Below are 18,692 nucleotides of genomic sequence, written 5' to 3'. Positions count from 1 at the left end.
GACTCAACTGACACAACCCCCAACTGACGCCAGCACCAACCGACTCTAGCCACAACTGACACCAGCCCGAACCAAAACCAGCCTCAAGCGACACAACCCTCAAATGACACCACCAACAAATGACAGAACGCCCAACTGACACCAGCCACAACTGACACAACACCAAAAAGAGACCGGTCCCCAACAGACACAACACCCAACTGACAGCAGCCCCAACTGACACCAACCTCAACCAACCACTGCCCAAACCAACAGAACCCCAAACAGATACAAGCCCCAATTTACACCAGCCCAGAATGCTGCTGCTCGATAGCTCTTTCTCCCGGGAGCGCTTTCATTGCAAACTGCAAATCGCCAAGAGAAGAAGACTGTACTCTAGATTCTTCATCTGTGATTCCCCTGTTCACTGCAAACCCTTTCTGCTAACCAGCCGTGGGAAGTTGCTTGTTTCCAAGAAAGCTGCTTGAGAATCAGATCCTTTGCTGAACTGTCACTGCACTCTATGTTTAGGAGTCTTCTTAAGTATAGATTGGGCTGCTGCGACAGGACTGTGCTCAGGAAAGCTCGCTGGTGAATTGGAAATGTTCACCGATAACAGCTAAGGGGAACGCGCTAGCCCAGAATGCTGCTGCTCGTTAGGTCTTTCACCCGGGAGCGCTTTCATTGCAAACTGCAAATCACCAAGAGAAGAAGACTGTACTCTAGATTCTTCATCTGTGATTGCCCTGTTCACTGCAAAACTTTTCTGCCTAAGCAATCGTGAGAAGTTGCTTGTTTCCTAGAAAGCTGCATTAGAATCAGATCTCTTGCTGAACTGCCACTGCACTCTATCTTTAGGAGTCTGCTTAAGTATAGATTGGGCAGCTGAAAAGGAATGTGCTTAGGAAAGCTCGCTGGTGAATTGGAAGTGTTCACCGATAACAGCTAAGGGGGCACATGCTAGCCAAGAATGCTGCTGCTCCTTAGACTTTTTTCGGGGACCGCTTTCATTGAAAACTGAAAATCGTCAAGAGAAGAATACTCTACTCTAAATTCTTCATCTGTGATTCCCCTGTTCACTGCAAAACATTTCTGCCTAACCAGCCATGGAATGTTGCTTGTTTCCTAGAAAGCTGCATGAGAATCAGATTTCTTGCTGATCTGGCACTGCACTCTATGTTTAGGAGTCTGCTTAAGTATAGATTGGGCAGCTGCGACAGGACTGTGCTGAGGAAAGCTCGCTGCTGAATTGGAAATGTTCACCAATAACAGCTAAGGGGAACGCGCTAGCCCAGAATGCTGTTGCTCGTTAGGTCTTTCTCCCGGGAGCGCTTTCATTGCAAATTGCAAATCACCAAGAGAAGAAGACTCTACTCTAGATTCTTCATCTGTGATTCCCCTGTTCACTGCAAAACCTTTCTGCCTAACCAGCCATGGAATGTTGCTTGTTTCCTGGAAAGCTGCATGAGAATCAGATCTCTTGCCGATCTGGCACTGCACTCTATATTTAGGAGTCTGCTTAAGTACAGATTGTCCAGCTGCGACAGGACTGTGCTGAGGAAAGCTCGCTGCTGAATTGGAAATGTTCACCGATAACAGCTAAGGTGAACGCGCTAGCCCAGAAAGCTGCTGGTCGTTAGCTCTTTCTCCCGGGTGCGCTTTCATTTCAAACTGCAAGTTGCCAATAGAAGAAGACTGTACTCTAGATTCTTCATCTGTGTTTGCCTTGTTCACTGCAAAACCTTTCTGCCTAAGCAACCGTGGGAAGTTGCTTGTTTCGTAGAAAGCTGCGTGAGAATCAGATCTGTTGCTGAACTGTCACTGCACTCTATGTTTAAGAGTCTTCTTAAGTATAGATTGGGCAGCTGCGACAGGACTGTGCTCAGGAAAGCTCGCTGCTGAATTGGAAATGTTCACCCTTAATAGCTAAGGCGAACGCGCTTGTGCAGAATGCTGTTGCTCGTTAGATCTTTTTCCAGGGAACGCTTTCTTTGCAAACGACAAATTGCCAAAAGAAGAAGACTGTACTCTAGATTCTTCATCTGTGATTCCCCTGTTCACTGCAAAACAGTTCTGTTTAACCAGCCGTGGGAAGTTGCTTGTCTCCTAGAAAGCTGCTTGAGAATCAGATTTCTTGCTGATCTGGCACTGCACTCTATGTTTAGGAGTCTGCTTAAATATAGATTGGTCAGCTGCGACAGGACTGTGCTGAGGAAAGCTCGCTGGTGAATTGGAAACATTCACCGATAACAGCTAAGGGGGCACATGCGAGCCCAGAATGCTGTTGCTCGTTATGTCTTTCTGCCGGGAGCGCTTTCATTGCAAACTGCAAATCACCAAGAGAAGAAGACTGTACTCTAGATACTTCATCTATGATTCCCCTGTTCACTGCAAAACTCTTCTGCTTAACCAGCCGTAGGAAGTTACTTTTTTCTTAGAAAGCTGCATGAGAATCATATTTCTTTCTGAACAGTCACTGCACTCTATGTTTCGTAGTCTGCTTAAGTATAGATTGGGCAGCTGCGATAGGACTCTGCTCAGGAAAGCTCGCTGCTGAATTGGAAATGTTCACCCTTAACAGCTAAGGTGAACGCGCTAGCCCAGAATGCTTTTGCTCGTTATATCTTTTTCCAGGGAGCGCTTTCATTGCAAACAGCAAATCGCCAAGAGAAGAAGACTGTACTCTAGATTCTTCATCTGTAATTCCGCTGTTCACTGCAAAACAGTTCTGCTTAACCAGCTGCGGGAAGTTGCTTGTTTCCTAGAAAGCTGCCTGAGAATCAGATTTCTTGCTGATATGGCACTGCACTCTATGTTTAGGAGTCTGCTTAAGTATAGATTGGGCAGCTGCGTCAGGACTGTGCTCAGGAAAGCTCGCTGGTGAATTGGAAATGTTCACTGATAACAGCTAAGGGGAACGCGCTAGCCCAGAATGCTGTTGCTCGTTAGGTCTTTCACCCGGGAGCGCTTTCATTGCAAACTGCAAATCACCAAGAGAAGAAGACTGTACTCTACATTCTTCATCTGTGATTGCCCTGTTCACTGCAAAACCTTTCTGCCTAAGCAACCGTGAGAAGTTGCTTGTTTCCTAGAAAGCTGCATTAGAATCAGATTTCCTGCTGAGCTGTCACTGCACTCTATCTTTAGGAGTCTGCTTAAGTATAGATTGGGCAGCTGAACAGGAATGTGCTTAAGAAAGCTCGCTGGGGAATTGGAAATGTTCACCGATAACAGCTAAGGGGGCACATGCTAGCCAAGAATGCTGCTGCTCCTTAGCCCTTTTTCGGGGACCGCTTTCATTGAAAACTGAAAATCGCCAAGAGAAGAAGACTCTACTCTAGATTCTTCACCTGTGATTCCCCTGTTCACTGCAAAACCTTTCTGCCTAACCAGCCATGGAATGTTGCTTGTTTCCTGGAAAGCTGCATGAGAATCAGATTTCTTACTGATCTGGCACTGCACTCTATGTTTAGGAGTCTGCTTAAGTATAGATTGGGCAGCTGCGATAGGACTGTGCTGAGGAAAGCTCGCTGCTGAATTGGAAATGTTCACCGATAACAGCTAAGGGGAATGCGCTAGCCCAGAATGCTGTTGCTTGTTAGGTCTTTCTCCCGGGAGCGCTTTCATTGCAAACTGCAAATCACCAAGAGAAGAAGACTCTACTCTAGATTCTTCATCTGTGATTCCCCTGTTCACTGCAAAACCTTTCTGCCTAACCAGCCATGGAATGTTGCTTCTTTCCTGGAAAGCTGCATGAGAATCAGATCTCTTGATGAACTGTCACTGCACTCTATGTTTCGGAGTCTGCTTAAGTATAGATTGGTCAGCTGCGACAGGACTGTGCTGAGGAAAGCTCACTGGGGAATTGGAAATTTTCACCGATAACAGCTAAGGGGGCACATGCTAGCCAAGAATGCTGCTGCTCGTTAGGTGTCAGCCCCCTACTGACACAGGCCCCAACCGACACCAGCCCCCAACTGACTCCGGCCCCAACTGACAACAGCCTCAACTGACACAAACCCCACCTGACACCGGCACCAACCGACACAACCCTCAACTGACAACAAGCCCCAACTGACACCAGCCCCAACTGACACCAGCCCAAACCAACACCAGCCCTTACCGACACCAACTCCAACTGAAACTAGCCCTAACTGACACAACACCTAACCGACACCAGCCCTAAACGACACAAGCCACAACTGGCACAACGCCCTACTGACACAGGCCCCAACCGATACGACCCCAACTGACGCAACCCCAAACTGACACCAGCTTCAACCCACAGCAACCCCACTAGAAACAACCCCCAACCAACACAACCCCAAAACGACACAAGCCCAAAACGACACATCTGCCAAATTACACCCTTCCCAACTGACACTAGCCCCAACCGACACAACTCTCAACTGACACAAGCCCCAACCGACACCTTCCACAACTGTCAACGGCCCCAACCGACACAACTCCCAACTGACACCGGCAACAAGCAACACAACTCCCAACTGACAGCAGCCCCAACCGACACATTCCCTAACTGACACATCCCCCAACCGATACCAGACCCAGCCGACACAACCCCCAACTGACACCAGCTTCAACCGACACCAGACCAACTGACACCAGCCCAAACTGACAACCCCCAACTGTTAACCAGCCCCAGCCGATACCAGCCTCCACCCGACACCAGCCCACACCGAAAGAGCCCCCAACTGACACCAGCCCCAAAAGACACCAGAACCAATTGACACAACCCACAACTGAAAACAGTCCCAACCGTTAAAACCCCAAACTGACACCGGCCCCAAACAATACCAGCCCCAAATCTCACCGGCCCCAACCGACACATCTCCCAACTGACACAACCCCCAATGACAGCAGCCCAAAGCGACAGCAGCACCAACCGACACCAGCCCCTACTGATACAACCCCCAACTGACACAAGTTTAAACCGTCAATAGCACAAACCAACACAACCCCCAACCGACACCAGCCCCAATCGACATAAGCCCCAAGTGACACCATCAAAAACAAAACATCCCCCAACTGACACAAGTCCCAACCGACATAACAGCCAACTGAAACCAGCTCCCAGTTGAAACCAGCCCCATCAGATAAAACCCCCAAGCTACACCAGCCCCAACTGACACATCCCCCAACTGACACCGGCCACAACCGACTCAACCCCCAACTGACACCTGCTCCAAACAACACCAGCCCCACTCAACACAACCCCCAACTGACACCAGCCCCAACTGACACCGGCACAACTGAAAAACCCCCAACTGACAGAAGCCACAACCGACACATCCCGCAACCGACACAACCCCCGACTAACACCAGAACCAACTGACACCAGCCCCAACAGACAAAAGCCCCAACCGACACCATTCCACACTGACACATCCCACAACTGACACCAGCCCCAACCGACAACAACCCCAAATGACACTAGCCCTAACTGACACATCCCCCAACTGACACCAGCCAGAACCGACACCAGCCCGAACCAAAGCATCCCCCAACTGACAGCAGCCCAAATCGACATCAGCCCCAACTGACACTGTCACATCCCCCAACTGACACCAGCCCCAACCAACCCATCCCCCAAATGACACATTTCCCAACTGACACAAGCCCAGACGGACACATCCCCCAACTGACACCAGCCCCAACTGACACAACTCCCAACCGACACAAGCCCCAACTGACACAACCCCCATCTGACACCAGACCCAACTAACATCAGCCCCAACCAACACAACTCCCAACTGACACAAGCCCCAACCGATACAAGCCCCATCTGACACCAGACCCAACTGACATCAGCCCCAACGGACACCAGCCCAAAGCAACACCAGTCCCTACTGACACAAACCCCAACTGACAATAGTCCTAACTAACACAATTCCCAACAGATAGCAGCCCCAACCGACACCGGACACAACTGACAAACCCCCTATTGACACCGGCCCCAACCGACACCAGTCCCAACCGACACAACCCCCAACTGACACTAGCTCGAAACGATACCAGCCCCAACAGAAACATCCCCCAACTGACAACGGACCCAACTGAAACTTGCCCCAAAACGACACAACCCCCAACCAACAGCAGCCCCATCCGACACATCTCCTAAGTGACACCAGCCTCAACCAACAAACAGGCCCAACCGACACCAGACCCCATCTTACACCAGCCCCAACCAACACAACCCCCCACCGACCGGGTTAAGAGGAGGAGACCAGGCTAGTTGGGAATGAGCCTGGAAGTGGGAAACCGGCGGCTGAGAAATGGTGTGCTGGAGAGGACCACCAGTACACCACAACAGGGCAAGTGAGGGCGAGTACAAGTGGGGACAGTAAGGATGAAACTGGGTCTGTGGAATTAGTTATTCCAAGGACCAGTCAATCGAGAATAAACTCTCTTCCCTTTACGAGGGCTGAAGGTTCATCAGCCCAGCTGAAGTGCATTTACACCAATGCACGCAGCATGGGCAATAAGAAGGATGAGCTGGAAGCTGTTGTAGGGCAAAGTGACTATGATGTCATTGCCATCACAGAAACGTGGTGGGATGACTCACATAACTGGAGTACAGCTATGTTGGGATATAAACTCTTCAGGCGGGACAGGAAGGGTAGAAGAGGAGGCGGAGTAGCCCTCTATGTCAAAGAGTGCTTTGATACTCTTGAACTGGATTACGGTGAGGACGGGATCGAGTGCCTATGGGTTAAAATCAGAGGAGCCCACAAGAAAGGGGACTTTGTGATAGGAGTCTGTTACAGACCACCCAGCCAAGAAGAAGCTGCTGATGAACTCTTCTATAAACAGCTGGGGACAGTCTCTAAATCTCTGCCTCTTGTCCTTGTGGGAGACTTTAACTTTCCGGATGTCTGCTGGGAGTACAATACAGCAGAAAGGAAACAGTCTAGGAGGTTCCTGGAGTGCATGGAAGACAACTTCCTTGCACAACTGGTTAGCGAACCAACAAGGGAGGGTGCCTTCCTAGACCTGCTGTTTGTGAATAGAGAAGGTGTTGTTGGGGATTTGACGGTTGGAGGACGCCTGGGATTAAGTGATCATGAGATGATAGGGTTTTCAGTTCTAGGTGGGATTAAGAAGGGGGTTAGCAAAACAGTCACATTAAACTTCCGGAGGGCAGACTTTGGCCTGTTCAGAAGGTTGATTAGCAAAGTCCCGTGGGAAACAGTCCTTCAGGGCAAGGGAGCCCATGAGGGTTGGGCGCTCTTGAAAAATGAAATCCTAGCAGCTCAAGAGCAGGCCATCCCTGTGTTCCGGAAAAGGAGCCAGCGGGGGGAAAAGCCAGCTTGGTGGAGCAGGGAGATCTCAAGATGCGTCAATAAGAAGAAGAAGCTCTATGTGCTCTGGAGGAAAGGACAGGCATCTTGGGTGGACAACAGGGACGAAGTGAGATCGTGCAGGGAAAAAATCAGGAGGGCCAAGGCCCAACTAGAATTAAAACTCGCTAAGTCTGTGAAAGACAACAAAAAGTCTTTCTACAGGTACATTAACAGGAAAAGGAGGACGAGGGAGAATATCCAGTCTCTAGTGGGTGCAGAAGGAATAACAGTGACAGGGGATAAGGACAAGGCTGAGGTACTTAATGCCTTCTTCGCCTCAGTCTTTAATAGCAAAGAAAGTTGTTCCTTCTGTTTACAAATCCAAGAGTTAGAGGGGCAGATTGAGGCTCCCGTGATCCAAGAGGAGGCGGTTAGAGACTTGCTTGCCCAGCTAGACGCCCACAAGTCTATGGGGCCGGATGGGATCCACCCAAGAGTATTGAAGGAACTGGCGGATGTCCTTTCCAAACCCCTATCCATCATCTTCCAGAGGTCCTGGCTGACTGGGGAAGTTCCACTAGACTGGAGGCTGGCTGATGTTGTGCCCATCTACAAGAAGGGTTGCAGAGAGGATCTGGGGAACTACAGGCCTGTCAGTCTCACCTCAGTGCCAGGGAAAGTCATGGAACAGGTAATCTTGAGTGCTATCATGAAGCACATGCAAGAGAACCGGGTGATCAGGCCCAGTCAACATGGGTTTACAAAAGGCAGATCTTGCCAAACTAACCTGATCACCTTCTATGACAAAATCACTCAACTACTGGATGGGGGAAAGGCTGTGGATGTAGTCTTCTTGGACTTCAGTAAAGCCTTTGATACAGTTTCTCACAGCATTCTGCTGCAGAAACTGTCAGCCTCTGGCCTGGACAGGCGCACAGTCTCCTGGGTTGAAAACCGGTTGGATGGCCGGGCCCAGAGAGTGGTGGTCAATGGAGTTAACTCCAGCTGGAGGCCAGTCACAAGTGGAGTTCCTCAGGGCTCAGTACTGGGTCCAGCTCTGTTCAATCTCTTTATCAACGACCTGGATGAAGGCATCGAGTGCACCCTTAGCAAGTTTGCAGATGACACTAAGCTGGGAGGAAGTGTCGACCTGCTGGAGGGTAGGGAGGCTCTGCAAAGGGATCTGAACAGGCTGGACCGCTGGGCTGAGACCAATGGGATGAGATTTAACAAGGCCAAATGCCGGGTCCTGCACTTGGGGCACAACAACCCTATGCAGTGCTACAGACTGGGGGAAGAATGGCTGGAGAGCTGCACGGAAGAGAAGGACCTGGGGGTGCTGGTTGACAGCCGACTGAACATGAGCCAGCAGTGTGCCCAGGTGGCCAAGAAGGCCAACGGCATCTTGGCTTGTATCAGAAATGGGGTCACCAGCAGGTCCAGGGAGGTTATTCTCCCTCTGTACTCAGCACTGGTGAGACCGCACCTTGAATACTGTGTTCAGTTCTGGGCCCCTCACCACAAGAAAGATGTTGAGGCTCTGGAGTGTGTCCAGAGAAGAGCAACAAAGCTGGTGAGGGGGCTGGAGAACAAGTCTTACAAGGAGCGGCTGAGAGAGCTGGGGTTATTTAGCCTGGAGAAGAGGAGGCTGAGGGGAAACCTTATTACTCTCTACAACTACCTGAAAGGAGGTTGTGGAGAGGAGGGAGCTGGCCTCTTCTCCCAAGTGACAGGGGACAGGACTAGAGGGAATGGCCTGAAGCTCCGTCAGGGGAGGTTCAGGTTGGATATCAGAAAAAAATTCTTCACAGTAAGAGTCATTGGGTACTGGAACAGGCTGCCCAGGGAGGTGGTCGAGTCGCCTTCCCTGGAGGTGTTTAAGGAACGGGTGGATGAAGTGCTTAGGGACATGGTTTAGGGAGTGTTTAGAATGGTTGGACTCGATGATCCAATGGGTCCTTTCCAACCTTGTGATTCTGTGATTCTGTGTGATTCTGTGACACCAGCCCCAACCGACACATCCCCCAACAGACACCAGCCCCAACTGAAAACAGCTCCAACCGACACCAGCCCCTGCCGACACAACCTCGAACTGACACAAGCCCCAACTGTCACATCCCCCAACTGACACTGGACCCAACTGAAACCATCCCGAAATGACACAACCCCCAACTGAAAACAGCTCCAACAGACACCAGCCCCTGCCGACACAACCTCGAACTGACACAAACCCAAACCGTCACATCCCCCAACTGACACTGGACCCAACGGAAACCAGCCCGAAACGACACAACCCCCAACTGACAGCAGTCCCAACGGACACTAGCCCCGACAGAAACAAGCCCCCAACTGACTGATGCCCCAACGTCCCCAACTGACACTGGCCACAACCCCCAACTGTCAGCAACCCGAAGCGACAGCAGCCCCAACCAACACCAGCCCCAATAACCTCAGCCCCAAACCAACAGAACCCCAAAAAGACACCAGCGCCGACCGACACAACCCCCAACCGACACCAGCCCCAACCGACACCAGCCCCAACTGACACCAGCCCTCAATTGACTGGCCCCAACCGACCCATCCCCCATCTAAAAACCGGCCCCAACTTTCACCAGTCCCAACCCATACTAGGCCTCAACTGACACAACCCCCAAGTGACGCCAGCACCAACCGACACTAGCCACAACTGATACCAGCCCGAACCGAAACCAGCTCCAAGTGACACAACCCTCAACTGACACCAGCAACAACTGACAGAACCCCTAACCGACACAAGCCACAACTGACACAACCCCCAGCCGAGACCGATCCCCAACAGACACACCCCCTAAACGACACCAGCCCCTACCGACACCAGCCCCCAACAGACACCAGCCCAAACTGACACATCCCCAAACTTACAGGAGCCCCAACCTACACCAGCCCCAACCGACACATCCCCCTACTGACACCAGCCCCAGCGACACCAGCCCCAGCGACACAACCTACAATTGACACCAGTCCCAACCGACAGCAGTACAAACCGACACAACCCCCAACTAACACTAGCCCCAACTGACACCAGCCCCAACCGACACCAGCACCTAATTGACACCTGCCCCAACTGGCACCAGCCCCATCTGATACTGGCCCTAACCAGCAGATCCCCAAAACGACACACCCCTCAACCGACAACAGCCCCAACCGACACAACTCCCAACCGACAAATCCCCCCACTGACACCAGCCCCCAACTGACACCAACCCCCAACTGACACCAGCCCCAACCGACACACCCCGAAACCGACAACAGCCCCAACTGACACAACCCCCAACCGATACCAGCCCCAACCGACACCAGCCCAAACTGACACCAGTCCCAAATGATACCAGTCCCAACCGACACATCTGCCAACTGACACTGGACCCAACTGACAGTGGCCCCAACTGACACCAGCCCCAACTGACACTTCCCCAAACTTAGAGCAGCCCCAACCGACACCAGCCCCTACCGACACATCCCCCAACTGACACCAACCCCAACCGACACCATCCCCCACCTGACACCAGCCCCAACCAATACAACCTCCAACTGACACCAGCGCCAACCGAGACATCCCCCAACTGACACCTGGCCCCAACCAACACTAGCCCCACTCGACACAACCCCCAACTGATACCAGCCCCAACGGACAAAACCCCAAAGTGACACCACCAAGAACTGATACATCCCCCAACTGAAACAACCCCAAACAAACACTGGCCCCAACCGACACATACCCCAACAGACAGCAGCCGCAACAGACAAAACCCCCAACCGACACCAGCCCCAACTCCCAACTGACACCAGCCCCAACCTACAAACCTCCAACTGACACCAGCCCCAACTGACACCAGCCCCAACGAACACATCTGCCAACCGACACAGCCCCCCAACTGACATCAGCCTAAACCGACATCAGCCCCAACCGAACCAACCCCCAACTGACACCAGCCTTAACAAACACCAGCTCCAACTGACATACCCCCAAATGACACCATCCCCAACTGACACCAGCCCCCAACTGACACCGGACACAACTGACACAACCCGCAACTGACACCAGCTCCAACCGACACCAGCCTTACTCGACACAAACCCCAACTGACAGCAGCCCAAACCAACATCAGCCTCAACCGAACCAACCCCAACTGACACTAGCCCTAAATGACACAACCCCAAACCGATACCAGCCCCAAACAACACATCCCCCAACTGACACCAGCCCAAACTCTCACTAGGCCAAACTTACACCAGGCCCCAACTCACACAACCCCCAACCAACACCAGCCCCAACCGACACATCCCCCAACCGACACCAGCCCCAACTGTCACTAGTCCCAACCGACACCAGCCCCAACTGAAAATAGCTTCAACCTACACCAGCCCCTGCCGACACAACCCCCAACTGACACAAGCCCCAACTGACACATCCCCCAAATGACACCGGACCCAACTGAAACCAGCCCGAAACGAAAAAACCCACAACTGACAGCAGCCCCAAACGACACAAATCCCAAATTACACCGGTAACAAGCGATTCATCTCCTAACTGACACGAGCCGAATCCGACACATACCCCAACTGACACATCCCAAAAACGATACCAGCCCCGACCGACACCAGCCCCAAACGACACAACTCCAAACTGACGCAACCCGCAACCGACATAACCCCTAACTGAAACCAGCTCCAACTGACACCTGCCCCAGCCGAAACAACCTCCAACTGACACCGGCCCCAACCGACACATCCAACAACCAACACCAGCCCCAACCGACACCAGTCCTCAACTGACACCAGCCCCTACCAATAGATCCCCCAACTGACACCAGCCCCATCTGACACCGGCCCCAACCGATACATCCCCCAACTGACAGCAGCCCCAACCCACACATCCCCAAACTGACACCATCCCCAACCGACACCAGCTCCCAACTGACTCCAGCCCCAACATGACACCAGCACCAACCGACACATCCCACAGCTGACACATGCCACAACCAACACCAGCTCTAAATGACACATACAACTGACACCAGCCACAACTGACACCAGACCCAACTGACACAACACACAACTTACAGCAGCCCCAACCGACAAAACCCCGAACTAACAGTGGCCGCAACCGACACCAGACCCAACTGTCACCGGTCCCAACCCACACATCCCCTATTGACACTAGCACCAGCCGACAGCAGCCCCAAACTGAATCCAGCCCTAACTGACACCAGCCGCAACTGATGCAAACCTCAAAGGACACCAGTCCCAACCGACAGAAACCCCAAATGACACAACCCCCAATCGACACTAGACCCAACCGACACCAGCCCCAACAGACACAACCCCCAACTGAGACAAGCCTCACATGACACCGGCCCCAAATGACACCAGCCACAACTGACACCGTCACATTCCCCAACTGACACCAGCCCCAACCGACACATCCCCCAAATGACAGATCCCCCAACCGACACCAGCCCAAACCGACACCAGCCACAACTGACACATCCCACAACTGACACAACCCCCAACTAACACCAGAACCAACTGACACCAGCCCCAATGGACAAAAGCCCCAACCGACACCATTCCACACCGACACATCCCACAACTGACACCAGCCCCAACGGACACCAGCCTGAACTGAAACCAGCCACAGGCGACACAACCCTCAACTGACATCAGCAAGAACTGACACAAACCACAACCGACACAACCCCCAACTGACACCAGCCACAATTGACACAACCCCCAACTGACACCGGCCCCGAACTGACACCAGACCCAACCGACACACCCACCTTATGACACCAGCCCAAACCAACACAACCCGCAACTGACACCGGCCCAAACTGACACTAGTCCCAACTGACACAACTCCCACTGACACCAGCCCCAACCGACAGCAGCCCCAACTGTCACCAGCCCCCACCTGACACTTTCCCCAACCGACACATCCCCCAACTGACAGCAGCCCCCACCGACACCAGGCCCCAACAGACACAACCCCCAACCGACACCAGCCCCAAGAGAAACATCCCAAAACTGACACTGGCCACAAATGACACCAGCCCCAACCGACACATCCCCCAACTGATAGGAGCCCCAACTGTCACTAGTCCCAACTGACACCAGCCCAAACTGACACAACCCCCAACTGTTACCAGCCCCAGCCGACAACAGCGCCCACCCAACACCAGAACCAACCAAAAGAACCCCCAACTGACACCAGCCCCAAATGACACCAGACCCAATTGACACAACCCAAAACCGAAAACAGTCCCAAAAGATAAAACCCCAAACTAACACAGGCCCCAACCGATACCAGCCGCAACTATCACCGGCCCCAGCCGACACATCTCCCAACTGACACCAGCCCCAACCGACACATCCCAAAACTGACGCCGGCCACAATTGAAACCAGCCCCTACTGGTACAACCCCCAACTGACACAAGTTTAAAACGTCAACAGCACAAACCAACACAACCACCACTGACACCAGCCGACAGCAGCCATACTGTCACCAGCCCCCAACAGACACCAGCCACAACTGACACAACGCGCAACTGACAGCAGCCCCAACTGACACCAGCCCCAACCAACCGCTGCCCCAAACCAACAGAACACCAAACAGACACCAGCCCCAACCGACACCAGCCCGAACACACACCAACCCCAACTGACACCTGCCCCAAATGCCACAACCCCCATCTAACACAACGCCCAACCAACACAAGCCCCAACTGACACTGGCACCATCTCACGCCAGTCCCAAAAAACGCATCCCTCAACAGCCACCGGCCTCAACCGACACCAGCCCCAACCAACACAAGCCCCAAGTGACACCATCAAAAACAAAACATCCCCAACTGACACAAGTCCCAACCGACATAACCCCCAACTGAAACCAGCTCCCAATTGAAACCAGCCCCATCAGATAAAACCCCCAAGCTACACCAGCCCCAACTGACACATCCCCCAACTGACACCGGCCACAACTGACTCAACCCCCAACTGACACCTGCTCCAACCAACACCAGCCCCACTCCACACAACCCCCAACTGACACCAGCCCCAACTGACACTGGCACAACCGAAAAAACCCCAACTGAAAAGCCACAACCGAAACATCCTGCAACTGACACAACCCCCAACTAACACCAGAACCAACTGACACCAGCCCCAACGGACAAAAGCCCCAACTGACACCATTCCACACTGACACATCCCACAACTGACACCAGCCCCAACCGACACCAGCGCCATCTAACCGCTGCCCCCAACCAACAGAAACCCAAAGAGACACCAGCCGCAATCGACATAATCCCCAACTGACACCAGCCCCAACTAAAAATCGCCCAACCAACAACAGCCTCCAACTTACACGGGCAACATCTGACCCTAGCCCCAACCAACACATCTCTAAACAGACACCAGCCCCAACCAACACCATCCCCAACCCACACAAACCCCAATTGACACCAGCCCCAACCAACACCATCCCCGACTGACACAACCCCCAACCGACACTAGCCCTGATCGACATCAGCCCCAACCAACACATCCGCTAACTGACACCACCTCCAACTGACACATCCCCCAACCGAAACCAGCCCGCAATTGACACCAGCTCCAACTGACATATGAACAATCCGACACCAGCCCCCAACTGACACCAGCCACAACAGACACAACTCACAACTGACAGCAGCCCCAAGCGACAGCAGCCCCAAACGACACCAGCCCCAACCAACCGCTGCCCCGAAACAGACAGCAGCCCCAACCGATACAACCTCCAACTGACACCAGCCCTAACCAACACCAGCCCCAAGTGAAACCAGCCCCAACCGACACCAGCCCCAACTGACACCAGCCCCAAATGACACTAGCCCCAACTGACACCAGCCCCAACTGACACAACCCCCAATCGACACCAGCAGCACATGTCACCATCCCCAAATGACACTAGCCCCAACTGACACCAGCTGCAACCGACACTATCCCCAAAAGTCACCACAACCAACCGACACATCCCACAACTCTCACTGGCCACAACTGACACCAGCCCCCACCGACACATCCCCCAACCGACATCAGCCCCAACCGACACAAGCCCCAACCGAAACATACCCCAACTGACAGCGGCCACAACTAAAACGAGCTGCCACCGACACATCCCCCAACCGAAACCAGGCCCCAACCGACACCAGCCCCAACCGACACATCAACCCACGGACTCCAGACCCCAACTGACGCAGGCCACAACTGACACAACCCCACACTGACAGCAGCCCCAAGCGACAGCAGCCCCAACTGTCACCAGCCCACACAACAAAACCCCAAACAGACACCAGCCACAACCGACACTACCCCCAATTGACACTGTCCCAACCGACACATCCCCTGACTGATACAGGCCCGAACAGACACCAGACCCAACTGACACAAACCACAACTGACAAAAGTCCCAACTGACAAAAGTCCCAACTCACAAAACCCTAACCTGACACCTGCCCCAACTGACACCAGCCCCAACCAAAACCAGCCCCAACTGACACAAGCCCAAACCGACACCAGCCCCAGCCGACACATGCCCCAACTGACACCGGCCACAACTGACACCAGCCCCAACAGACACATCCCCCAACTGACACCAGCCGCAACCAACACAACCCCAACTGACACCAGCCGCAACTGACACCAGCCCAAACCGACTCCAGCCCTTACCGACACCAACCCCAACTGTCATTAGCCCTAACTGACACAGGCCCCAACCAACACCAGCCCCAATTGACACCGGCCACAACGGACACAAATCCCTACTGACACCGGCCCCAACCAACACGACCCTAACTGACACAACCCCTAACTGCCACAACCCTCAACCGATAACAGCCCCAACCGACACATCCCCTAACTGACACAGGCCCCAAACGACACCAGACCCAATTGACACAACTCACAACTGACAAAAGTCCAAATTGACAAAACCCCGAACTGACACCATCCCCAACCGACACCAGCATCAAATGTCACCAGCCCCAACAGACACATCCCCATACTGACACAGGCCCCAACCGACACCAGCCCCCAACTGACTCCGGCCCCTACTGACAACAGCCTCAACTGACACAAACCCCACCTGACACCGGCACCAACCGACACAACCCCAAACTTAAAATAGCTCTTTCCGACAACAGCCCCACTCGACACAACCCTCAACTGACACAACCCCCAACCGACACCAGCCCCAACTGACACCAGCCCCAAACGACACAAGCCCCAACCGACACCAGCCCAAACCGACACCAGCCCTTACCGACACCAGCCCAAACCGACACCAGCCCTTACCGACACCAACTCCAACTGAAACTAGCCCTAACTGACACAACCCCCAATGACACCAGCCCTAAACGAAACAAGCCACAACTGACAAAACCCCCTACTGACACAGGCCCCAACCGACACGACCCCAACTGACACAACCCCAAACTGACACCAGCTTCAACCCACAGCAGCACCACTCGAAACAATCCCCAACCGACACAACCCCCAACCGACACAAGCCCAAACCGACACATCCGCCAAATTACACCCTTCCCAACTGACACTAGCCCCAACCGACACAACTCTCAACTGACACAAGCCCCAACCGACACAACCCCCAACTGACACCGGCCCCAACCGACACAAACCCCAACTGACACCGGCCCCAACCGACACAAACCCCAACTGACACCGGCAACAAGCAACACAACTCCCACTGACAGCAGCCCCAACCGACACATTCCCTAACTGACACATCCCCCAATCGATACCAGACCCAGCCGACACAACCCCCAACTGACACCAGCTTCAACCGACACCAGACCAACTGACACCAGCCCAAACTGACACAACTCCCAACTGTTACCAGCCCCAACAGACTACAGCCTCCACCCGACACCAGCCCCAACCGAAAGAACCCCCAACTGACACCAGCCCCAAACGACACCAGAACCAATTGACACAACCCACAACTGAAAACAGTCCCAACCGATAAAACCCAAACTGACACTGGCCCCAAACGATACCAGCCCCAACTCTCACCGGCCCAAACTGACACATCTCCCAACTGACACCAGCCCCAACTGAAACCAGCCCCAACCGACACATCCCCCAACAGACACAACCCCCAATGACAGCAGCCCAAAGCGACAGCAGCCCCAACTGACACTAGCCCCTACTGATACAACCTCCAACTGACACAAGTTTAAACTGTCAACAGCACAAACCAACACAACCCCCAACCGACACCAGCCCCAAGTGACACAAGCCCCAAGTGACACCATCAAAAAACAAACATCCCCCAACTGACACAAGTCCCAACCGACATAACCCCCAACTGAAACCAGCTCCCAATTGAAACCAGCCCCATCAGATAAAACCCCCAAGCTACACCAGCCCCAACGGACACAGCCCCCAACTGACACCGGCCACAACCGACTCAACCCCCAACTGACACCTGCTCCAACCAACACCAGCCCCACTCAACACAACCCCAACTGACACAAGTCCCAACTGACACCGGCACAACCGAAAAAACCCCAACTGACAGAAGCCACAACTGACATATCCCGCAACTGACACAACCCCCAACTAATGCCAGAACCAACTGACACCAGCCCCAACGGACAAAAGCCCCAACAAACACCATTCCACACCGTCACATCCCACAACTGACACCAGTCCCAACTGACACCAGCCCCAACTGACACCAGCCCCAACTGACACCTGCCCCAACTGAACATTTCCTAACTGACACCAGTCCTAACCAACACCAGCACCAATTGGCACTGGCCCCAACGGAAAAATCCCCCAACACGCACCGGCCACAACTGACTCAACCCCCAACAGACACCACCTCCAAGCGACACCAGCCTCAACCAAGAAATCCCCCAACCGACACCAGCACCACCTGACATCAGCCCCAACCGACACCAGCACCACCTGACATCAGCCCCAACCGACACTAGACCCAACTGACACATCCTACAAACGACACCAGCACCAACTGAAAACAGCTCCAACCGACACCAGCCCCTGCCGACACAACCCCCAACACACACAAGCCCCAACCGACACATCCCCCAACTGACACTGGACCCAACTGAAACCAGCCCGAAACGACACAACCCCCAACTGACAGCAGCCCCAACCGACACTAGCCCCGACAGAAACAAGCCCCCAGCTGACTGATGCCCCAACCGACACCAGTCCCCAACTGACACTGGCCACAACCCCCAACTGTCAGCAGCCCGAAGCGACAGCAGCCCCAACCAACACCAGCCCCAATAACATCAGCCCCAAACTAACAGAACCCCAAAAAGACACCAGCGCCGACCAACACA

At 53.5% G+C, this 18,692-nt stretch overlaps 1 protein-coding gene across 1 annotated transcript in view; it reads right to left on the bottom strand.

Moving 5' to 3' along the window:
- LOC128850750 (hydrocephalus-inducing protein-like) overlaps positions 1–18,692 on the bottom strand; it is a 58,121-nt gene that overhangs the window by 4,760 nt on the left and 34,669 nt on the right. The window lies entirely within an intron of this gene.

This window comes from Cuculus canorus, unplaced genomic scaffold (assembly GCF_017976375.1).
Source record: "Cuculus canorus isolate bCucCan1 unplaced genomic scaffold, bCucCan1.pri scaffold_67_arrow_ctg1a, whole genome shotgun sequence".
In the NCBI taxonomy this organism is placed as follows: Eukaryota; Metazoa; Chordata; class Aves; order Cuculiformes; family Cuculidae; genus Cuculus; species Cuculus canorus.
This window is presented reverse-complemented; position numbering and strand designations above follow the sequence as displayed.